At 41.2% G+C, this 26,206-nt stretch overlaps 1 pseudogene; it reads left to right on the forward strand.

The window, feature by feature from the left end:
* The window catches only part of LOC101716914 (DNA sliding clamp PCNA-like), a 35,521-nt pseudogene extending 11,512 nt beyond the window's left edge, over nucleotides 1-24,009 (forward strand).
* The last annotated feature ends 2,197 nt before the right edge of the window (nucleotides 24,010-26,206 follow it).

The following is a 26,206-nucleotide window of genomic DNA, read 5'->3' on the forward strand; positions in this document are numbered from 1 at the left end:
TGAATCTGATGCTGGGAAAATAAAAGGAAGGTGGAAGGAGGGCAGAAAAGAAGGGAACTGAAATGTGTTACATACATGTACCACACCCATACAGTGAATGTAATCATTATGTACTACAAACATGGACTAATAAAAGTGAAAAACAACAACAACCAAAAAAGAAAAAAAAAAGACCAGCACATTGTCTACTCAGAGAGCACTCCTGACTGTTTCAGCATGGCCCCCTCAGTATGGTAAGCTGCAAATCAACCTCACCCTTGCACTTCAATCATCATCCTTTAACAGTTCTGGAACTTTCTTCCAGATCACTTTGAAGTAATAGAATTTATATCCAAGCAGCTGGTTGTATGAGGTCAACAAACTTAGATTTTTACATTAGTTAACTAGCAGTTTGATTTAGAAGTAACAACTAAGTAATTAGACCTTGGTCTTTGCTTTAAGAAAGGCTTTCCCCCTGACATTTTGAACAGGTGATTCTTTATTGTGGTTCTTTGTACTATAAGATGTTGAAAAACATTTCTGGCTTCTCCCTACCAGATTCCAGTAGCACCCTCCACCCAGATGTGACACACAAAAATGTATCAGGACATTGGAAATGCCCCCTGGGATGTAAAATTGCCCAGGCCTATGAACTATTGGGAAAATCATATTAGACCTTTTGTTTTGGAGATATATTTTATAAATATTTTTAATAACCTGATTTTTCTTCTGCTCTTGTATTTTCTTTTGTCTATATGATAAAATCTTATTTCATAGATTTTCTTCCATGAACTGTTCTTTTTCTGTTGAAAGTTTAAGAGGCTATTTCTGGAGAATAGATTTACGAGTGTTCAGTTCCAGGCCCTGAGGGTCAGAAATTAGTCCTGCAACCTGTTCATTAATAAACAGTTGTTCGAATTTTCCTTTGATTCTTTCAAACTCTTCATAGGGCAACCCTCCTTGAGTCTTGTAGTTTATGAAAGAAAATCACTAAACATCTGTATTCTGGGGTCAAAGATATGAAGGTGCTGAATGTGCTGCCCCTTCCTCTTTTCTGTTTGGTTTGGGAATTGCGAACATTCCTCATTTGTGATTTGTTGGTACAAGATTAGCAACTTGTTCACGTCACATGGTAAACAGGTTAGGTTTTGTAGGTTGCAAAATCTCTGTGGCAGGTATTTGACTCTGTCTTTACAGCATAAAAACAGCTACATAAATGAAAAGGTCTGTCTGTGTGCTAATAAAACTTTATTTACAAACACAGATGGAAGATGGGATGTAGCCAGAACACAGTCATTTTCAAAACTCTTCAAAAACTACTTCAAAACATGAATCCCTCCTCGAAAAACTTCTGCTTTCTTTACTTCCTGCAGTATAATTTTTACTCTTGTTCTTTGTTGATAGTTAAAAAATAAAAAAATTTACCCTACCAATGGTCATTATGGAAAAGCTTTGAAAGGTAAAGGTATATATAAATTCAGATTTTCCAAGAAAGTCCAAAATATTATAAGTTCATTATGGTACAAATATTCAATATCCAGCTTCATCCTTAGTATGATGAGGTCTGAAAATCCTAACTCCCAGATAATCTCAGACTCTGTGGCCTTGTAAAGCCTATCTTCCTTGACTGCCTTTCTGTACCATTTAGAATTTTACTAGATGCTTTTTGTTCTAGACTACAGACAGATTATTGGGGAGATAGAAGAGACAAGATTAAATAAAGCATATATGTGAAATTTTAAATTCAATAACAAAAGATTTAAGCAATAAAGATGGAAAATATACTGTTGTGATAAATAAAATCAAGTAATGCCTGCCTAAGGCCATCTCCATCCTGAACCCAGAAACTGTGAATATGTTGTGTTACATGGCAAAGGAGAGTTAAGATTGCAATGGGATTTAGGTTGCTAAATCAGCTGATTTTAAAACCAGGAGATTATCCTGGATTAGCTTTGCTCTGATTTGGATGATTTTGATATGGGAAAAGGAACTCCTAACCTGTTAAATGTCAGATGTGCTCAGTTTGTGGTCTCACAAATCAAGGAATGAATTCATGAATCTAAGGAGGAAGTTAGGAGAGTTATTGGAAATAAGGAGTAGGACAATAGCTCCTGGATTTCCAAGGGGTCCTGAGTGCATGGCCACTGAGGCTTTTTGTCAGGTGTAATTTACACAACAAAATCCAAATGTGAGTATAGTAGTGGGTCAAACTGCGATCAACCTATAATATTACAACTATAGTTGCTTAGCTAATAGTGATCCAATACTGAAATGAGTCATGTAGCAAGGATATATGGAAAGAACAAAGGCATTTTTGGAAATGGATGGATCCAGATGTTCTGACCACCCACCTATGCATCAGATGTGTATCTGGGCCACTGGGCCAGATGTTGGTAATTACAGTTGCTAATTACAGTGCTAATTACAATCTCAAGTTGCAGTTTATTTTGCAGTCCTGGCTATTCCATCTCCATCCTGAGGCAGGGCTCTCTTCAGACTTGCCTCCAGCCATGATGTTTGTGTGTCTTATCTCCTGTGCTGACTTGCTTGAGAGCCTAATCCCTCTCTGACTGCATATTGATTTCTATCTAGCTTAGCTGTCTGTAATAGCTTGAGTGTGTCCTCCAAAGTTCACACATTGGAAGCTGGTGCCCAGTATGGAGGCACTAGGTAGGGTGGTGGGCAGTGATCTCATCTTGAAGACACCACCCTTGGAAGGGATTAATGTAGTTCCTATGGGACTGGTTAGTTCTGTGAATGTGAGGTGTTCCATGAGATAATGGCAGTTCCCTGAATTCCACTACATATGTACTGCTTGCCCTCTCATATACAACCTGCCCTTGAAATGTCATTCACAATGAGGCCCTCACCAGAAATAAGCAGGTGTCAGTACCATCTCTTGAACCTCCACAATTTTTGAGCTAAATGAACCTCTTTTTTTTATAAAATACCCAGGCTTGTGGATTTTGTTATGGTAACAGAAAATGAACTGAGACAATCGAGGTGGGAAAAATATAATTACAAGGGACCTTAAATTAGAAGAGGGAGGCAGAACAGCCAGTGTCAGACTGAGCCAGTAGGAGGGAGATTGAGCCTGAAGTTGGTGGTTTTGAAGATAGAGGAAAAGGTCATCGGCAAAGGAATGAACATAGCTCGTATCATCTGGAAAGGACAAAGAAACAGATTCTCTCATGGAGCCAACCTGCTGGCACCTTCATTTTTACCTAGTGAGCCACACTTTGAAGTATAGATTCATAAGATGATTAGTTTATGTTGTATTAAGCTGCTATATTTATGGTGATTTACTGCAGTAGACATAGACCATAATATGAATACATAGAGAAATTTCAGGAAAACCATGTTTTAGAGTGGACTAAACAATGTTTCAACAGTATAAACTAAATAAAAATAAAATTTATGTTTCAGAAAACTTTTGAACACTGTTGTGGAATAGACTCCTTAGATGATGTGAAGAGAGCCTTATTTTCTTTGTAAATGTGCTAAAATTCTAATTAGATTATTTAATTAAAAATTAAATTTAAAAAAATTAAATTAAATATAGGCAGACATTTCCAGGTGGTCTTAAGAAATAAACAAACTTGGAAAATACCTTAGTTTCTCTCGGTAAAATAATCAAAAAGTCCTGTGATTTCTGAGATTTTAGAATTGATAAATAAGAACACAAGGGCTTATAAGGAGACAATCCTTGGGGGAAAAGTCCCAGGTTGTGTAATAAAAAGAAGGATAACTATCGAAAATATATTTGCTGCTAAAAATATATTTGATGCCATCCAAAGGGAAATATCTGCACCTTTCAGTTTTTTGTACTTCTTCTAATTTGCTAAGAGAATGACCTACAATTACAGATTACAGATAAATTACATTAATACAGCTTTCTTGTTTATGTATCATTATGCCTATTTTTAATCCCATGACTATAAAACATCAGAATCTTCAAATTAAAGTTATGTGGAAAGTACAAGAAAATGCAAATTGCTAAAAAAAAATAAAAAGAAAATTATAGCAGTGCCAAGTGGTTAAAAAACGATAAAAGGAAAATTTGAGGGTATAAATTATAAAGGAATTAATCAAGGATATTACCAAAATGGTGGACCAGGAAACTCCAAGCGCTCATCCCTAGCTCTCAGTACCAAAATACAACCTGAAATTGGCTGGACTAGCTTACAGGAGCTCTGAAAAATGGTCAAAGGTCTTCCATAATGAAGTGAGCAGCACTTGATGCAAGAAATACCATGATGGTTCTGCAGCTCCCGGCCCCAGTTCCATCCAGGTTCCAGGTATTCCTGTAAGCTGGAAGACAGCACTGCTCCCTGAACAGCTCCATGCAGGCACTGCTCAGGTCCCAGTGACCGAGCCCCACCCCTACCACAGCCAGGCACACTTTTCTTTATACCTGAAACCCAACTAAGTCATTCTGGGATGCTATGGTTCATGACTGCTTCATCAGATTTAGCCAAGACTAACCAGTTCCAGGGACAGAGAAGGTGGCTAGCTGTTGCTGATCAGTATGTGTAGGAAAGAGGTGGGTCAAGGAAAGCTGTAGGAAAGGGCTTTGGGGATCTTTCTGGAGAAATTCAACCATTTTCTGGAATCCACAGCCTGGCTGATGGGGCCCCAGAGGCCTTCTTCCGGAGGCTGAGTTTCTGATACTGCAGCCTTCCACATCTTTCATCATTTTCTGAAGCACTGGCTTCTCCATGTTTCCAAGACACACCTGTGAAAGATAACAGGGGCTAGTGCCTCCGTTTCCATCCCATACCGTCGGTGCACTAGAGAGACACACATGCATATACATGTACAAATTAACGCACACCCACAAACACACAGACATGCATACATGCACTCACAATAGTATGTTCACACGTGTGTACACCCAAGGACACATGTAGCATGTGCAGCACACAAACACATGCCCATGAACATGCACACATAATTGCCCATCCTTACAAGGTTCACTGACAAGGCAAGTCATTGCTGACAGCCCCAGCCTCCTTGGCTTGCTAGGTCTCACTTTCCTCTCCAGCCCCAGTGGAGACTCCATCTTAAGATTGCATTCAAGACTCCGTACACCATTTCAGAACCTCTTGTTCTACCCTAATGGGAGGAGCAGCTATTGGGTGTCCTCACCCCTATCCAAGCCACCTGTCACTGACTGGATGGATCTGTGGTCACCATTCCAGGTCTTGCTCCTGTGGCATGAGCCTATCCTCCATTTACCTGCTCTCCATGTCACTGAGCTCCAAAGGTGGTCTCCAGTGAACTCATTTTACTCACAAGGAAGGGAAGAGCCACTTCCTTCTTCTATTTTAACCATACTGTTCAAGTACTGCCCTAGGCTCCTGAGAAGACAGATGGTCACATAAATTCTTCAAACCACACATGGAAATATCAGTGATCATTACTACATTAATCAGTTAGTTAGGAGTGCTTGGGGAAAAATAACATGAGATAAATCTTCATTGTAAGGTCATCTTTCATTTCTTGCAAGTGATTAACTGTCATTGAATCATCAGTTTTATTTTGCTGTGTGGCTAAGACTGATTTTTCTAATTAAAGATCATGCATAAAGCTAAGCAGTCTTGCCTTTGCCTCATTCTGTGGGAAGCAGCTTTCTGTCAAACGTGTTGTCAAACTATCCTCAATATGCTGGGCCAGAAATCCCAGGCATGACAGTCTCAGGGCTGCGGTCATATGGCTGGAGCGCTGTTCTTACAGGGACACTCCAGCCCAGCAGGGCCCACCAGAATCCCAGAGTCCAGCTCCAACCCTCCCTCCTGCCTGACGCAGCTCTGGCTCCTGGAGAGAAGCTGCACAGAGCCCTGGCAGCTCCCTGTCCTGCACTGTGGCTCAGGTGCCCAGGAACAGCTGCAGACCCTGTTCTGGGCTCCTCAGCTTCTGAGTCGGGGAAGTAGGTACTGTTGGGAGCAAGAACCAGGAAGGTTGCAGCTTCTGGAGCTGGGATTCTTCCTTGAGGGCTTCACTCTCAACCTGGGCCTCATCTCCCAGGGTCCAGGGGCAGACAGGAGGGAGGGCACAAGGCTGAGGGATGGGTGAGGGGAGTGAGGTTCATTAACATGTGGCTCTGCAAGAAGTACTCAGAGAGAATCAGATGAGGTGAGCTGAGAAGGCACTAATGAGCTCAGACCAGCAGCTTTCTGGCTTTACCTTAAGGCCCCATTGAGTGAGATTACCAATGGACCAAGATCAAAAGACAGGAATGAAAGTGAAAAGGGATTTGCTCTTTGCCCAGAAGTGAGCTGCAGCTGGGGCTTCACAGAAGTGGTTGCTCTCCCTTTGTCTCCCTTTTCCTTTCAGACATACATGGCATTGTGGGTGCCTATGGGGTGGCTGAGCACAGGCCTTGAGAGCCAGGCCAGTGAGCACGGGGGACCAGTGACAGTGGGTGCAGCATGTGCATAGTTTCTTCTGCATGGTGGCATGGTGGCACACACCTGCAATGCCAGAACCTTGGGAGACAAAGGCAGGAGGGTTGCTATTCAAGTCCAGCTTTAGCAACATGGCAATTTAGTGAGACCTTGTCTCAAAATTTTTTAAAAAATTGCTGAACTGGAGCTCAGTATCAAGGCACTGGGTTCAATTCCCAGTATTGAAAAAATGAAGCCACTACCATTTGATTCTGCTACCACCTTCCTTCTATTCTCTCCTTCCACCAGAGGATCCCTCAGTTGGATGGGCACAGACTTCACTGCATTGTTGTTGTTTGTTGTTTGTTGATGAATGTCTAGTCAGTGATGATAGTGAAATTGGACCCTGTGGGCCCCCACAGTAAGCTGCTCTGCTAGAAACCAGAGCACTCAATGGGATTAGAGTTTAAGCTTGGGCTCACCAATCTGGGACCTGAGTGCCACCCCTGGGAGGGAGGATCACTCCATCCCCTGAGCCATCCTCAGGGACAAGAGACTCATCCTAATCTGAGAGAAAGCCCTAGCCACACTGGAGACCTTCTTGTTCAGGATCCTGAATGAAACAAAGCAGTTTATCTCACAGAAATTGTGCAGTGTTTTGAGGAGAGTCAGGGAAGCAGGGAGGAAAAGGAAGGAAGAAATGAGAGATGGAACCAACTCACAGAAGGTGACTTTGGCTTGCAGAAGAGCTGCATTGGCAAGTGTCAAGGGAGTCCACTGAGAGGGTTTGTTTCAGAGGACCAAGCCTCGTCCTAGAGGCCCTCATCACTGACCCAAGGCCTCGGGATCTCAAATTTATCAGCAGATGCCCCATGCTGAGCACAGCAGCGCTGTTTGGAGTGAGGACTGAGAAGGTGGAGTGTGAGACATGCTAAGGCATTTTTCTGCTATATGCAGTACAGTTGCCATTCTGAGCCCTGCTTATGAATGGGAAGGTATCTCAGAAACTGTCCAAAAGAAACGCATTAGAGTGAGGCTGCCTGCACAGCTGCAGTTCTGGGTTTCTAATTCCTCCAGGACTGAGATTTAGAGCTTCGTTTTGATCGCTATCGTGCTTTTCCACAACTGGGTCGATCTGGGCAGGGAAATCACTAGGATACTTTGGAAGTCAGCAAAAATGCTGAGGCCCATCATTGCCCTGAAATCAGGTGAGAAGTTTGTTGTTGTTGTTGTTTTAAATCAGCGCACTGAACCTTTAGTAGCACCCCCTGACTGGAGTGGAAGCTCAGCCTCCCACAGCAGTGAAATCCTTCCAGGGCAGAACCATGCCCAGCCCAGAGACTAAGAACAACAGATGCATGGGATCTGCGTAGACAACCAAAGTCCCCTGTTCTGGTCACATTGATATAGGGAAAAAATGTAACTCCCAATGTGCTAGATGTCAGTTATACTAAGTTAATGTTCCCCAAAATAAAAGAATGAATTCTAAGGAACAACAGAAGTTAAGAGTAGGAAAAATGTATTGAGAGACAGGAAGGGACCCAATAGTGGGATGCCAACAAGCCCACTTCTCAAAGGAAGTTTTATAGAGCAAAATCATGAGGTGAGTACAACATGGGTCAAAACTATGATCAACCAAAAAGACTGCAGGTATAGCCACTTAGGGAATACTGATCTGATAGGGAAGCAAGTCACCTGACAAGGGTATATGAAAAGAACAAGAAGCTTTTTAGGAAGGGATGGATCAGTAGGTCCTGCTCACTCACCAGGGTGACTTATGTCAATCTAGACTTTATTGGACCAGGTGATACCAATTATAGTATTCTTCAATTTATTGTTTATCTCTCAGGGAGGCATGCAGGCCCAGTCATTCTGTCTTCATCTTGAGGCCTGGCCTTTAACAGATGTGCCTCCAGCCACAGTTGTAATGTGTTCTTGTCCTCTGCACTGACTCCATTGAGGGCCTCACCTTGTCTGAATGCCTAGAATATTTCTACCTAACTTAGTTGTCTATAGTTACATTATTCCTTCTTTCAGTGAAACGTGTGCATGCACATGTGCATGCATATGTATACAAGTGTATGGAGGTGCATGTATGTGTGTGGATGATGAACATGCATAAGAGCACACATGTGGAGGTGGGCGCTTGCACCTGTATGTATGAACATGCTCACATATGCAGGCCCTGGAATCTGCAATGTCAGTCATCTCCTGTTCTGTATCAACTCTACACAAAGATGGTCTCAGGGATGCTGTCTTGTGTGACATTAAGAAGAGTTCTGAGAAATTTAATATGGGACAGTTGCTTGTCCTCATCACTACAAACACACATTTGCTGTAATTCATCCAAAACTTGGTAATTGAGGGATGATCCTTTTTAAATGAAGCCAGACAAAGGAAGAGTATGATTGTCTTTTGTTCTGACTGTGGCAGCTGGAAATGGAGACAGATGGCCTGAAGAGAAGGAGCATGTGATATAATGGAGAGGTGATATTCTCACATTACATGGTGAAGGGAAAGTCCCACATAACACTTCTGAGGTGTTTCCTCGAGTCATGTCACCAGTTTAGGACCTTGAGAGGTAAGAATTCCCTCAGGTCCTTGAATAGTTAGCCCCCAGTTTGTGTGTGTGTGTGTGTGTGTGTGTGTGTGTGTGTGTGTGTGTGGATACTCCTCAGCACCAGGTGCCAGCTTTCTAGAAAAAAAGGTGTTAGCATTTTAAATGCAATAAAGTACATAAAATCAGCTTGATATTTTCTTTTTATGCCTTCCTTTGCTCTTTCTTTTCCCCTTCCTCTCATCTCTTCTCTTCATTGAACATCTTTAATCAGCCTCTTCACAGAGAAGATAATACTTTTGTCCCTCAAAGACCTCAGCATCTAGGATAGGGTATGTCTGTGAAATAAATAAACATATACATATATAATTAAAACTGTAGCATTTATTTTGATGTAGAACAGGCCCCGTGAGAGAAAATCCTGGGAAAGTCTGACTTAGTGTTTGTTTTGGAAGGTAGAGGCAGCTATTGAGGTTGATGTCTCTGAGAATATAGCATGAACTCACTCTTAAAAATCAACACTTAACAAATGTTTTGGGGTTCTACTACGTCCGGCTTTGTGATATAACTGTGAACCAAGTCCATTAAATTCCCTACCTTCAGTGAGCTAACATTTCTTAGAGGACATAAAATAAACAAAGAAGCACAAGTTACCATATAGTAGAAGGTGGCAGCTGCTTTGGAGAGAAGCCAGCAAGCACAGGGGTGCACAGAGGAGGAAAGGTCAGAGTCTGGCACATGCTAAAAGCACAATGGAGAAGAGATGGATGGGTGCCAGGTTGCATCATCCTGGTTTCTCTTCAGAAAGAAAGGATCCGTGAACCAGTACCTAGGTGGCTATTGGTTGGCAGGCTTTTCTTGTTGCCCTCAGGAAATGGCCCTAGCTTTACAGCCATCACACTGAGTGGTGCACTTCAAATCCTTGAAAGATGGTGGTGGACCAAAAGCTCCAGGGAGGAAAGCTTCAGATAGTGCACCTGGCTCTCCACTATGTGTGAATAGAGGAGGGAGCTCAGGATAAAATATGTGTGGGCAGTGGTGAATGGCCTGGCCAGCTGGAGTGGATGGCTGAGGACAATTAGGTCTTGGGGAAAAGCATGTAGGTGGGCATAAAGGAATGGATGTCAAGTAAAAAGCCTCCTTAATATATGCTAATGCCCATATGAGACTCTCAGCCAGAAGAGGCAAAAGCAACCAGGCTGACAGTGGATGAAGGCTGTTGATGATATTATCCTCTACAATTGTCCACCAGGAGCAGTCATCATCATAGCAGGGAGTCTCCAACATGGGTTCTCATACCAAGGCTGATTCAGCTTATGCTCCTGTCCATCTTGGTAGCTATTGAGACTAAGTGTGACTGCTTAGCCAACTGCTAGTGCCACTGGACCCCTGCTATCTTGTGCAACTTATCAATTCATTCTGGGAGAATAAGCACACATTCCAGGTAAGGGTTAAACTTCCCTGCTTATAGGAACTCAGAGAGCAACATTGCCCCAGTACTTGTTATATGAAGGTATTTAAATTTCAGTAAGGAGAACTGAAGATGAACCCATGACCACAGAGTTCATCTGACATATCCCCTACTGTACTACCTAGAGGCTACCAGATGAACAGTGTTGGAATGTTCCACGAAAGAACTGCAGTCAATATTCATAAGAGGGTGGGGCATCTTCCCCTAGCATGCAGTGTACACATGAAGTCAAGAACTTTTATGTGGTACTGTGATCCCAAAAGGAAGACTAAATTAAGAATGAAGAGATGGATCCAAGAGCAGATAAGCTCACACTCCCATTGACCCACTGAAGGAATCCTTGTTTCTTGTTCCTAGGTTTAACTGGCATAGTCCCTAAAATAAGATGGCCTTTCCTAAAGGACACAGGAAGAATCCTGCTCAGAAACAAGCTGAAACTGCCACTTAGCATTTGGATTCCTTACTTTAAGCACTCGGGAGGCATGAAGAGCAGCTAACAGCTTGACAGGGTGATTGATGCTGATCATCAGAGGAGGCACAGCTGTTACTGTACAATAAGAATAGGAAACATGATTGTCATGCAGGTGGTCCATGGAGACACCTGCTGAAACTCCTCTGCCAAGTTTTAATGGTAAATAGGCACAGGTAGTAAACCAAGAACTAAGAGTATGTGAGGGCAAGATGCTCAAAGCTCTCATGGTCAAAGGGCCCTTTCATACTGCCCAGCAGACTGCTGAGTCCCCCAGAAGTGCTAGTTGAGGGTGAGAAGAATCTGTGGTAGAGAAGTGTAAGTTGTAGAGCCAACACCGCTGCAGTATGTGATCTTCCATTGCCTTCCTGTGGATGGCCCTTGCAGGTCAAGAGGCAATAGGCTCACTGGAATCCTAGAGGAAATACTCCCAGAAGTTACATGAAAGAAAGGAAGACAAATGAGGCAGCTTCTGTTTTCACAGGATTTTTCTGGCTTCTGTGTGAAGAGTATACAGAAGGGAGGCACAATAGACATAGAGATGTGAGTAGCTGAAGGTTGGGGAAAAGTTTTTGGGGAAGCTGCATACAAGGATTCTCCTCCTTTACTGGACTTCTTCACACCTGCTTTCCAGTTGCTCGGGTTCTAGGATGAGAACACACACTTCACATGCACTGTGAGTTTGCATGACACACCCAGCTGAAGAGCACTCAGGGTGGTAGCTGCTAATGCCAAGTTTAGAGCCTTAAATCTTCAGAAGATGGCTATGGAACAGAAGAAAGTGACATGTAAATCAGAGCACAGGGAGTCACAGCCCTACACCTGCTGATCATCAGCAGTGGGATTTTGGACAAATCACAGCCTTCTGAGAACTGAATTCTTAACAATAAAACATGAACGGTATACTTGCCTTCTGAAATCTTTTTGTGGTGAGGACACAATAGGGGAAAGAGGTAAAAGTATTTCAGGCATTGTAAAGAGTTCCACCATTCTAAAAGAGTCTCCTCACCTGAGCCCCCAGCACAGACACTCTAACCTTGAAAATCCTTAGGAATTTTTCTCTTAAACTTCCTTGGACTTCAAGGCAAATGATAATGATGATGATGATGATTTAGTGATATTTTGAGTCTGAGGGACAGAATGTGGAAATGGCTGATAAGTTCTAAGCACATAGAAGATGATCATAAGGGTCCCATGCATATGGAAGGAAGATGTCCAAGTCTTAAGGTTTTGTTGCTTGTTTTTAGTTTTACTTTAAATATAACTGGGGAAAATAAGTTTAAATCACAATAAGAAAGACCGATTAAGTGGCCAAAAACCGAAGAAAAAAGTTCCTTATATAAGAACAGAAGGCCTAGAGAAGATTACTAAGACAATTCCTGCGAAAACGTTCATAAAAACTGACAAATACAGTTCTCTTGGAGGCAGAGGAAGGATAATGATCATCTACTGTCCATACAAAGCTAAAGATTCCAGGAGCCACTCCGGGAGGCTGAGGCCAGGAAGATCATGTCTGAGCCCAGCCCGAGTAATTTAGTGACTTAGCAAGACTTTGTCTCAAAAATCAATATTTTTAAAAGGGATGGACTGTAGCCCAGGGTGAAGGCCTAGGGCTCAATCTTCAGTACCATAAGAAAAAAAAATATTCCAGAACCAAAGAAAAAATAGAAACAAAAAACAGAGAAGCAGAATGACTGAGCTTTTTATCTAGTTTGTTTCAACATCTTTATAGACAGTATAAACTGTACCTTTGCAAAAATGCTTTAAGTGATTTGTATATTAAAGACAGTGTCTTAGTTGGACTAACATTGGATGGAAAGATGCAAGTCCAATTGTGGTTCTAACAGAGTAGACCCAAGATGGGAACATCATCCTGGAATGGAGCAAGAACATTGGCTTGGGGTGCTGGAGACCTTGTTTTGATAGGTGTAGCCCCAGCATAATGGGTCAGGTGTCCTTACCCCATGAATTCTCTTCCTCTTATTGATTGTCACCTTTTCAGCAGCAGGATGGCAACTCATGACAAACCTGTCTAATCTGTTTCTGTGGAAATGATGTTAGATTCCCCAATGGCTTGGGAGCCTAGAAGGCTCTTCATCATTGTTTTTAAGAACTCATAACCCTGTCTCTGGGTCCAGGAGAATCTCTATGATAATTTCCTGGGTGATTGCAGCTTCCTCTTTCTAAAATATGGCAAGCACTGCATGGATTGGCTTTATTCACTCTCTCTACTATACCACACTTCTGGCAGAAGAAGTGCAAGAGACCTTTTACCCAAACTGGACAGCCATTGTCAAAGTTCCTTCCTGAAGGAGTTGCACTAACAGTCGGGATAACAGCCAGAAAGCTGTAAGGAAAAGGTCATAAAGGCAGAGAGTATGGTTTAAATGTAGAGCACGTCGAAGCACAACTCTGGGGTCAATCCTCAGCACGGTGTGTGTGTGTGTGTGTGTGTGTGTGTGTGTGTGTGTGTGTGTGTGTGCATTTTTAATGAATAAAGGCTGGAAAAATGTACTAATGTAAAAGTTTCTAACTCACATGGCCAGGATGAAGCTTCAAATTCTATTATGCTGTGTTCACAAAAGGGCCAGAACACGGAAGAAGTTATTGGAAATCAGATAGGTCAATTTAAGCAATAAAAAATTCTAAATGGAAAAGAAGTTGAAGGTGATATTGTAGACAGCACCTGGGAAGCATCAGGGAAGAGGCTACTGAAAGTAATGTTTAGAATATTCCACACCATTGAAACTCAGTGACAGCATGAATGCTCAGCAAAAAGGGCACATATTGAAGGTGACTCACTCTTTGCATGTCTGGGTCCTGCTTTCATACACTCAGCACAAGGGAAATTCTGAACAGTAAAACACCTCCAAGTATCAGTCCACTCCTGTTTTCTAGGAAGAACCACAACTGAAGTTCAATACCCTATGATTTTAAAATGGTTTAAAGAAGCCACTCTAAATGTTAGCTGTCTTTCAACTGACTTTCAATTAAAATTTCCAGTGATTTATTCCAGTGGTTTTCACATTTGAATGCAGAAAAATCAACTACAGATTTTTAAAAATAGACATCTGAATTATACCCTAGGCCTTCTGAATCAGAGATTCCCGGGATAAGGCCTAATGATATAAGTGTGTACATCCCCATAGATGGTGGAGACTGAGAGCCAGTGATAACATCCAGATCCATCTGCCCACTGTAACACTATACCACCATACTCTTCTATCCTTGAGGAAAACAGTTCAATTCAAGATTCCTGATGTAATGTCTCCTCGGTCCTCTCAGATCTGGTGCTGTAAAACAGTCATGGGATGGTTGGGGTCCTTCTATCCAACATTTGTGAGGATGAACAGTATTACAGAGGACAACAAAGTTTCCCTAGGGTGGACAGGAAAACGGGACTGAGGAGCATGAAGATGGAGTAGAAATATATTCTCGACCCATTCATACATGTACAGATGCTAAGGTTGGTTTTTTCTACATCTTAGCTGTTATAAATAATGCTGCAGTGAACAGGGGAGTATAGATATCTCTTCAACAAATCAATTTCAAGTCCTTAGGCTATACACCAAGAAGTGGGCTTTCTGGATTATATGGTAGTTCTACTTGTAACTTTTTGTGGAATCTCCATACTATTTTCCATAATGGCTATCCTAACTTGCATTCCCACCAACAATGTCGAAGCATTCCTTTCTCTGTGCAGCCTCACCAACTCTTATCATCTCTTGTCTTAACATCCTTCCTAGTGTGAGGTAGTATCTCATACAATGGATTCAGTCATAAAAGGAGATCCAGTCAGTTACAACAACATGAATGAAGCTAGACGACGTTATGCTGAGTAAAATAAGCCAGACATAGACAAATAGTTTTGCTTTCACTTCTGTGTGGAACTTTAAAAAAGTTCAAACTCTTAGGAGGAAAGAGTAGAATGGTGGTTATTAGATGCTGGTGCTGAGGGCCATGAGGGTCGGGTTAGTCAAAGGGCAGATATTTTCAGTTACAAGAGGAACAAGTTCTAACTAATGTTTAACATGCATGGCAATGCATGTAGCAATCATAAAATGTATATAAATTTATCACATTGTATACCTTGAATATATTCAATATTTATTCATCAATTAAATATTTTAAAATCTAAAAGTGGAGTATGAACAGAAATATACAAGATATTGTTCTCTTTGGGGGCTCTATATTGTTTTCTTTAACTCATTTCTCATTTGAAATGTGCCCTTTTTAAGCAGGCATGAGCTGAATTGATTTGAAAATTTTAGTCAAAAAGCCTAGATGAGTTAATGTTACTATTGTACATTTGATAGACAAGGAAAGACCTTTAGTTTGGAGAGGGATACCCTCTACCACCTGCAAAGCACTGTTACAGGAAGTCATTGCAGTCTTTCTGAGTTTGAACCCCAGAGAATGGGTAAGGGGTAAGAGCGGGAAAGCAATTACTTTATCTTCTTGTTTGAAACCTCATGAAGCAGGAAAACAGTTCTTAACTTATGAGAGTGAAAGTAAAGCAGATAGAAGGGATGGAAGATGCAGAAAGAGCAAATATGAAAAAAATACATAGTTTCTGACAAGCCGAAACAAGTAGTTAAAGGTCTTTTCTGAAAGAGCAGGGAAAGTATGGTAGAAAGGCTCCTCACATTAAGTCTTCTGAAGCACTAATTACAAGGCGTGCTTAAAAAAATAGTGAATATTTACATTTTAAAATTTTCTTACAGTAAAAGATACACAGCCATCAATCCCCCTCAGAATATTCCCCCTGCTTTCAAACTCACTTATTCCATTCTTGCCGTTTTCTGACACAGTTGTGGAGTGCTTTGTGAGTGTCTTTTGTTGCACTGGCATAGCTGCCCAGATATACTCATTCAAAATGTTTATCTTTCATGGCATTTTGACTTTGAGGAGGATCCAGGAGTCACTTGGTGCCAGATCTGGTGAACAAGGTGGATGAGGACACACTGCAATGTTTTTATGAGCCTGCCTTTCCATTGGATGGCACAGAGCAGCACAATTCACCATATTTTTTATAATTAATTAAGTTTATTGGTACATTTTAGATGTACATTTTAAAGACACTCATGGAAAAGGACTTCCAGAACTGCTTCTAAAAGTGGCAGCAAGAGGGGTAAGTGGGGTAAGTGTGTTCAAAATGAGGGGAAATATTTAATTGCAATGTGTCTTTTACTGCAATAAAGTCTTAAAATTTGAAAATTCACCATATATTTTCCCCACATTTAAGAACTTAACCAGGGGATCTATGTAATCCTCAAAAGGCTGCCGATTCCAAGATAATATTGCTGGTAAATTTGTACTTTTTCCTATTTTGGGAGCCAGACTCTGGTTAGCAACAATTTAAAATAGTAAGAAAATATTTTACTATGCCTAAGCTTTGTGATTATTTTCATCTTGCTGGAAACTGTATATTATTTGTTTCATCATTAGTAACTCTCAAGACTATTAGACTATTTTTATTAATAGCTTGGTATAGGAAAAAGTCAATTTTATTGAGAGTGTATACTGTGTAATATTAAAATTGATGTTCTGTTCTCCCTAAATCCCAGAATTAGAGCATGTCTTAGTTACTTTTCTCGTTGCTGAGACAAAATACTCAACACCCAAAGGTAAAGGAGGAAAGGTTTTCATCTCACAGTTTGTAGCAGTTTCAGTCCACAGTTGACTGGCTCCAAGGCAGGGTGGCACGGCACAGGGGCGTCACAGAGAAGTAGTACATTGTGTGACAGAGAAAGTAGCAAGCAGCACCCTGCCTTTTTTCTGTCCCTTTATAGTCCATCCAGGCTACAAGTCGATTGATTGTTGTCACCCACACACCGAGAGTGGGGCTTCCATTATCCACATCCAGAACTATGCTAAACCAACTTAGTTATTACATAGCCTAATCCAGCATCACACACCCTAGATCCAGCCACCTCCAAAAAGCCTCACCTGTGAGCACATGAGGCTTTGGGGGAACATCTACATACAAGACGTAACACAGTGCATAGCAGAAAATGCCACTCAGGTGACTGATCTTCCACTTGCAGTGAAGTCAAAACACTCCTTAGAGGAGCTTTGTTAGCCCAGGTGCACAGGGGCTTGCCTGGGATGTATACCAGTGGAAACTCTGATACCTGGGTTCAAATTAAACAGAAAGGACCTGTATTGTTTTGCATAAATCAGGAAATTGATTCTCTGAGGACAAAGGGTTTTTGGCTGTGGGACAGGATTATCCATTCATATTTCTTTCCTGGTGTGCAAACTTGGGCATTATAACCAGGGTGGGCTGCACACTCTACATTATGCTTCAAGGGGAATGGTGCTTTTTGCTGTATTTTGCTGTAATCATGCTTTTCCCTTCAATTTCAACTGTTTTGGTGTCATGGACAGCATCCCACCTCCTACTTTTTGGCATCCTGGTAAACTTATTTTAGCATCACCAAGCTAAGCCCACCCTGAAAAGTTAGTGAAGTAGGTATCAGATAGGATGTCTTAGGTGGGCTGGCTCTGGCTATTGGGGCTCCTCTGTGAAAGCTTATGTCCAGGGCCAGAGCATGTAGATGTTCAGACTGTGCATTGTCCTATCATAGCAGGTGTATGCCCAACACCTTGAGGGAGATGGCAGCATTAGATTTCCTGGGATATTAAAGAGGCGGTGGTGACAACAAAGCAAAAAATAACCTTGGACTTTGGCTCTTCACTTCCCTAAGCTAGGAATAGGCTCAGCTAGAATCTCAGTGGGAAATAAAGGGGAAGGTCACTAGGGCAAGGGAAGCTTTCCCCTTCTCTCCCCTTCCTGAATGCTCCTGTTTGCCCCTCCCGACCTTCCCTGCCTCCCACCTGCCCTCCCACAGCCTCAGCCCCTGCACAGCCAGCTATGGGAGGAAATCAGCACTTGGGACCAGAGCTCCTCATGGAATGGGCATCACACATAAGCATATCAGCCAGGAGCAGGCTTAATAAGTCTTCACAAAATGACCAAGCAAATGCAGGGAAAACAAGTCCCAAGGGAGTAACTCACTGCTAGAGAAACACCAAAATACCTTCAAGGGTGGATGGGGTCCTGGGGAAGGCTCTGTGAAGAAAGTGGCTGTTATTCAATGTTAATTTTCCCAGGAGGTGTATGAGCTTCCTGGGAAGGGGTGGAATGGCAGCAGAAAGTGCTGGGGTTGGGAGCCTTGTGGCAAGCTCTTTGATGATGGTGACCTTGGGTGTGATTTAACCTACTGAACATGGGGGAGGATAGAGAAAGTGATGATTAAGGGCTGCAAGCTGCCTCCAGCCCTTGGGCCAGAAGCTCCCTGGAAGCAGACACAGCCTGGGTCTCCACTGTCTGGGTACCTCAGGGACCCAAGCACCTGAGTTCCAGAGGTTGGGGGAAGAAGGAGCCATGGGTTTCTCCTCCCCACCACACTGGCTGAGGGGTTCTTCCAGTGGAGTGCAGCTCTCATATGTTTTCAAAGTGCAGGCAGCCCAGAGCAACCCTTGCTCCTTCCTTCCACCTCCACTGCCTTGAACTCATCTTCTCAGGTTTGTCCTCACACCCAGGGAACACTGACACTCTAGGATGACATCACTGGGGCTGAAGGAGAAAAGAACACCTACCATGTAGCAGGTATTTTGCATCTTCTCTCTCTTGCACCATCACCACTGCACATCCATTGTACAGAGAGGAAGACTTGGGCCTGGAGATGTAGACTGATGGAGATGGCAAAGGCACCCAAGAACAGCACTCAATTCAGAGTCATACTTCCCGCCTCGGAGCCACACAGTCCTTCCACTTCCCATGGCCACACAGTTGGTGGGCAGGAGCTCAATGGCACCTTCAGTTTGGAGCTCTTCTGTCCAGCATGTCTGCACTGGGCCTGTCCCCACGCCTAATGCCAGCCTGTGACCCTCAAGTGCTCTCAAGTATTTTTGCTATGGGAAGCACTTTGCCGTGAAGAAATTGCCATTTCCCCAAAAGGGTCTGAAAAGGTCTAGGCAGAACTACTTTGTAAACAATTGCTTTATATGAAATTCTGAGTGGGGTAAAAAAAGGGCAATCAAGACAAGGGGAGGGTTCTAGGGAGAAATGGACTAAGGAATTTGCTGAAAACCAGAGATTATTCCTGAAGAAACCAAATCTGCTGAGTTTTCCTTGAGTAGTGCTTTGCTTCAGAGGTTAATTTAGTGTTCTTGGACTCCAGGGATCTAGATGTAGCTACAGACACACTGCTTACTGCCTGTCTTCTTATTTTCAATACACTTTATTGTGTATATTTGAAGTTTACAACATGATGTTATAGTATACATATAGATAGTAAAGCTTTCTACAGTGAAGAAAATTAACCTACAAGAATCCTCTCACATAGTTACTTTGTGTGTGTGAGACACTAGCAGCTGGAATCTAATTTCACAACATCCTTCTGACTTTTCTTAATCTGACTGTGGAGAAGGGTCTTCTCATTGAGCCTCCGACCACGTCACCCCAGGCCCCTCTGAAGCATTCACTGAGTCCCCAGTACCCTTCTGAGGTGCTCTTGGTGGCATGCAGCATCTTCTACCTGCAAAGGAAGTGTGTTGTCTGGGGATCTGATTTCAGCTATCACTTGGTGAGCACTTAGTGGGTCATCCTGCTGAGAGTGTGCACACTCCTTTTCCTATCCATTTTCCCACTTACTCTCTATACCAGTGCCTTCCCAAGGAAAACCATAGGCTTCCAGTATTCCCAGAATTTGCCCAAGGTAACCCTACTAGACATAAAGGAGGTGGAGCAAAATCCAGGCCTACTACAGTACCTTAGGGGGCTGAAGATGGTGGTGCTTTCTCCAAAGTGCTGTTGTGAACCCACAGAAGGCTGTGTGTGTCCTGCTAGCTCTCCCATGCAAAGGTCTCAGCTGGGAACTGCTTCAACAAGGGAAACATGTGCTCTGATTCAACTTTCTTTTCTTTTACCCAATGCAAACCCTGCTTTGTCTCTTTAGCAGGAAATACTTGCACTGGGGGTGGCTGGTGGAGAAAGCAGCTCTCTGCTGAGCTGGTAACTTGAGAAGAAAGCCACATGAGCTTTGTTTCCCTCACTCTAGGAAAGGCCCCATGTTTTCAAGCTCCATTAAGTTTTAATTCAACCATCATTACTTTGAGCTGGAATCACGTTTTATGAGCACATTACCAGAACTTGAGGCTTGTCAAACAGAAGCTTTTGAAATAAAAATAAAAGAAGACTCAGATTAAATACTGTTGCCAAAGTGGGAAGCAGAGGTCACTTGGTAGCAGTGTGTGTGTGCGCTAATTTGATTCTGAGGACGGCTGTTGTTTATCCAGATATGGAGACTCGTGGGATGGGATCATCAGATTTTGTCCCAGGCATGTGGGAGTGTTAGGATGGTTCTGGAAACTCACTTTGACAACCCTGAGTTTTTAAGGCCTTCCTGAAGTTTGCTGAGGAATAGCCAGGCATTCCAACAAAATTTCTAACATCTATTAGGCCCCTGCCTAATTTTCCTACCTCATTTCTGCAAAAAGGCAAAAACTAAAAAATTCTAGTCACCTTGTCCATGACAGTGAGGCCATCTCTCTCTCTGGGCATTTTTATGAGGAATGGCTAGCCTCTTTCATACAGCTAATGAGAGCACAGCTAAAATGCAAGGATGCTGAAGATGATTGAGGATTAAAGAGTCACAGACAAGGCAAGCCGGTCTGTTCTTCCAGGTCTTGGGCTCTAGCTGCAGTTTGCATGCTGAGCCTTTGGGAAGCCCAAACTGTTTGGCTTTACTGCTTCCAGCCCCTGTGTACCTGTATTGTTGGAGGTATGCCTGGTCTAGGACTCCATACTAAAGAAGTTGCTGGAGGCACTCAGGGACCTCATCAAGGAGGCCTGGGAGGAAAGCAGCTGGGGCAGCTGAACCTGCAGAGCGAGGACTAGAACCACGCCTCCCTGGTGCAGCTCACCTTGCACTCCGAGGGCTTCTTTGACTGCAGTGTGGTTGCGGGCATGAACCTTGCCAGCATGTCCAAAACGCTAAAATGTGCTGGCAATGAAGACATCACTACACTAAGAACCAAAGATCAAAGGGACACCATGGTGCTAGTATTTGAGGCATCACACCAGGAGAAGGTATCAGATTGTGAAGTGAATAGATTTGGATGTTGGCCAACTTAGAATTCCAGAACAAGAATACAGATGTGCAGGAAAGATGCCTTCTGGTGAGCTTTCGGTGCTGATACCTCAGTCCTATTACCTGAGGTAAGATACCTCAGAGATGCTGTTGTAATGTCCTGTACAAAAGATGGGAGTACATTTCCTGCAAGTGAAGAACTGGTAAATGGAACCATAAGTTATCACAAATCAGTAATGTTAGCAAAGAGGAGGCAGCTGTTACCATAAAGGAAAACAAGCTAGTTCAGTTAACCTTTGCAAAAGGGACCTGGGCATCTCTACAAAGCCACTCCACTCTCTTCCCACAGTGACATCAGTGGGTCTGCAGATATGCCCCACATCATGGGGTATACAACTGCTGACATGGACATTTAAATTACTATTTGGCCCCCAAGATGGGGAATGAAGAAGGATCTTGGGCATTCTTAAAATCTAGAAATGTAAAACTCAGCCCTCTGAGAACTGCCTCTGACATGCCACCATGTACTGAAGACTTTTCTGTCATCAAATTTGTACCTGAGAACATATGTAGATATAGTTTTCTGGAAATGACCCATTTTTCCTTTATTCTCCACACTTGCTCAAAGAAGTCCGGAATCAAATCTGGTTGTTCACCTAGAAATACTCCCTTACTTAAATACTCCTGATGATTTTTATAACAAAAGGGCTTGACTCTAAATGCAGTTTTAAGAATTATTTCTTAATTTAAATAAGGTTATCTGAATTTCAAATGTCAAAAAAGATGACTGAGATATACTGAGAGATTTCAAATCTAGAAAGGATGAAAGGCAAGAGTTCAAACTCTTAGTACAAGAATTACATCTCAATGAAGTTGTTTTAAAAAGTAAATTATTTAAAGTTAAAGCAAAAATATTTTCCAAGTTGATTGTTATCTATCACAGCAATGTTTCTTTGATGCAGAGACAAAAAATGGTCTATATCACCCTAAATGGAGAAAATGCTTAGAAAAGTGATTTGCATTTTTGTTGGCAATTTGTAGAAGCTCTCATATCCTTTTCACTAATGAATTATCATCCTTATCTTTGGTCAAGTAGAATGTCCTTAATCTCCCAGTATGAATGCTGAACTGGACTGACAGACTGCAATGCTGCTCTCCCTCTGACTAGTTGGGCAATTCATTTACAGTTCTTAGGGATTCCTTTCAGCAGACTTTCTTTTTAAGAGAAGTTTTAGGTTCACAGCAAAACTGAGCAGAAAGTAGAGTGCTATGCCATATACCTCTGCCTTTACATAGCCACAGTTTACCCCATTGTGACACCCCCAGATTGTATATTTATCTCAATTGATTCATCTTTATTTATGTATCCTTACCACCCATTATCATTTATATATCATTATCATCCATTATCATTTACATATCATTATCTTCAGTGAATATTAGTGGATTGTGTCTTTCAAAGAATCAGTCCTTTCCATCCCCATTATTAGATTCGTGACCATAGAGTTGGCCATTGTGGTTCACTCTTGATCTTGTACATTCTGTGAGTTTGGAGAAATGCATAAGGACATGAATCCACCATTATGGTTTGGAAAGAGTAATTTCAGTGCCTAAAACCTCTGTGATCTGTTTACCCCTCCTTCCCCTTAGTCCCTGGCATTGAATCCACTGAGCTTTTTTACTTTATAATTTTACTTTTCCCAGACAGTTGGAATGTCAGATAGTTGGAATCACACAACTATGTAGGCTACTCAGATTGTCTCCTTTCACTTAGTAATATGAGCTTAAGTTTCCCCCTGTCATTCTATGGCTTAATAGCCCATTTCTTTTAGGTATACAACATTATAATTATCTAATTTAGAATACGATATTTATAATAGTCCATTATCTGTATGCACCACTGTTTATTTATCCATTAATCCATTTAATAACATCTTGGTTGCTTCCAAGTTTGGCAGTTATGAATAAAGCTGTTATAAACATTTTTGTGCAGGTTTTTAAGTGAGCACAAAGTTTTACCTCTTTAGGGAAAATATCAAGGAGCCTGATTGTCTGATTTGAAGGGTAAGCTTATGTTTAGTTTTATAACCAATCACCAAACTGCCTTCCAAAGTGCTTGTAACACTTTGCACTCCCATCAGTAAAGAAGAAGACTTCCTGCTTCTTTGGTGTGCTCATTAGCACCTGGTGTCCTCAGCACCCTGCATAGTGACCATTCTAATGGCTGGGTAGTAGACCATCTTTGTGCTTTAGTTTGCATTTCCCTGATGACCTATGATATGGGATATATTTTTATGGGGGTACTGGAGATTGAATCCAGAGCCTTTACAGAGAGCTACATCTGTTCTTTATACATTTTATTTTGGAGACCGGCTCTCACTAAGTTGCCCAAGCTGGGCTTGAACCTGAGATCCTTCTGCCTCAGCCTCCCAGAAGGCTGGGATACCATATGTTATGTGTATATCTTCTCTGTAAGGCATTTGGTAAGGTCTTGGGCACACTTTTTTCACTTGGTTTATATTTGTTATTTTTGAGTTTCAAAAGTTTTTCACTTGGGTTATTTTTGTTATTTTTGAGTTTCAAAAATTCCTCATACATTTTGAACATATGTTTTTGCAAATATTGTCTGCCTGTCTGTGGCTTGATTTTTTTCATTTCTCCTGTATCTTGTGCAGATCAGAAGTCTTTAACTTTAGTAAAGTCCAGTTTATCAATTCTTTCTTTTGTATATTGTCTTTAGTTTTGCATTTAAGAAATCATCACCAAAGCCAAGGCCATCTAGATTTTTTTCCATGTTATCTCTTAAGAGTTTTACAATTTTGCATTTTACAATGTCTGCAATCATTTTGATTTAATTTTTGTGAAAGATAGTTTCGATATTTGTGTGATTTTTTTCTTTTGGATGTGGTTATCCAGTTTCCAGCAGCATATTGAAAAGACTCTTTTCTCCACTGGGTTGACTACACTCCTTTGTCAAAGATCATTTGACTGTATTTGTGTGGCTTTCCATCTAGGCTGTCTTCACCAATACCACACTGCCTTCATGACTGTAGCCTCACTGTAATGTGAGTAATGTCAGTCTTTCTACTTTCCTCTTCAGTCTGTGCTGCCTATTCTGAGTCTTTTGCATTTCCATGTGAGTGTTAGAATTGATTTATCAACACCCACAAAATAATTTGTGAAGATATTGATCGGGATTTATTGATCTTTACAATATTGAGCCTTAATTATACATATATTTCCTACTGAGTCTGCTCCTTAAGAGAACATGAACTAATATACTATCCACTATCCATAACCATGGGATAGCTCTCCATCATTTAATTCCTCTTTGCTTTTTCTTTCATTATTGTTTTGTAATTTTCCTCATGGAGATATGTTATATATTTTGTTAGATTTATGCTTAGTGTTTAATCATTTGGATGCTAATGTAATCATGTTTTTAATTTCAAAGCCAATTATTCATGTTCGATACATAAGAAAGTCCATGACTTTAATTTTAACCTTGTATCCTGCACTCCTACTGTAATTGCTTCTTTATTTCAGGAGTTTTGTTGCTGTTGTTAATATTTTTAAGTTTTCTTTTTTTTTGTATTAAATTCTTTTATTGGTACATTGTAGGTATACAACACAATTACATTTCTCATTGGGAATTGTACCTTTATATAATGCATCTTGATTCTTATTTTTTCCCCATTCCTAGCCCTCCCTTCACCCCCTCCACCCTTCCCTATTTACAAAGACTTTATTTCCATTTCTCATCACTTTTCCTTTCCCTTCTTTCCTTTCCCCTGACCCTCCCACTACCCCTGCCCCTTTGGACCTTTTCTTCCTATTTTACATTTTCGATTATTCATTCTAATCACTGGTACATTTTAGGTATACAATATAATGACATTCATCATTGGAAATTTGTACCTTTACACAGTCTCTCTTGGTTCTTATTTTTCACCCTTGCCCAGCCCTCCCTTCAACCCCTCCATTCCTCCCTATTTACAAAGATTTTGTTCCTATTTTTCCATTTTCTCATATTAATCCCATTCCCTTCTATCCTTTCCCCTAGCCCTCCCATTTCCTTCCCCTTTGCCCCTTTTCTTCCTATTTCACATTACCTATTATACATTTAGTCCTTACTTACACTTTCAGTTTCTCACACCAAAGAAACTATTCGGTATTTACACGTGTGTCCTATTTATTTCACTTAAGAGTATTGCCTCAATATGCATCCACTTAGCTATAAATGTCTCTAATTTCTCATTTTTTATGGCTGAGTAGTACTCCATTTTATAAAAAAACCACGTTTTCTTTATCCAGTCTCCAGTTGATGGGCATTTGGGCTGTTTCCAAGTTTTAGCTATTACAAACTTATCAAATAAGAAAAGCCTGGGCCCTGATGGCTTCACTGCTGAATTCTACAAGACATTTAGAGAAGAACTATTGCCACTACTGATTAAACTCTTCAATGAAATTGAAAGAAAGGCAATACTCCCAAATTTATTCCTGAAAGGAACTATCACCTTGATCCCCAAAGCAGAGAAAGACCCAATTGAAAAAGAGAACTATAGGCCAATCTCACTAATGAACATAGATGCAAAAATCCTTAATAAGATACTGGCAAATAGAATGCAGAAGATCAAGAAGATCGTACACCCTGACCAAGTGTGGGATTCATGCCTGGGATGCAAGGATGGTTAAAAATATGCAAATCAATTAATTTAATACACCATATCAATAGAGCCAAGGACAAAAACCATATGATCATCTCCATAGATGCAGAAAAAGCATTTGACAAAGTCCAACACACATTTATGATAAAAACCCTAGAAAAAATTGGAATAGAAGGTTTCTACCTCAATCTGATAAAAGCCATCTATGAAAAACCAACAACCAATATCATACTAAATGGTCAAAAACTGAAATCCTTCACACTAAAATCAGGAACAAGATGAAGATGTCCACTGTCACCACTCCTGTTCAATATAGTTTTGGAAACATTATCCATGGCAATTAGACAAGAGAAAGAAATAAAAGAAATAAAGATAGGAAATGAAGAAATCTCTCTATAATTTTTATAATTTATTTTCTTTGGCTTGCTTTTCATTACTCTTTTTTTCCAAGTTTAGGTAATTGTGTCTAGATCTTTTCTAGTATATATATTCAATCCTATATTTGTCACTATAAGCACTGTTTTCATTACATATAACAAATTTTGGTAGGTTGTGCTTTATTTTTTTACCATTTTCT

Source organism: Heterocephalus glaber, unplaced genomic scaffold (genome assembly GCF_053883595.1).
Source record: "Heterocephalus glaber isolate CG9 unplaced genomic scaffold, H.glaber_assembly_v1.0 deba00001446, whole genome shotgun sequence".
Classification (NCBI taxonomy): Eukaryota; Metazoa; Chordata; class Mammalia; order Rodentia; family Bathyergidae; genus Heterocephalus; species Heterocephalus glaber.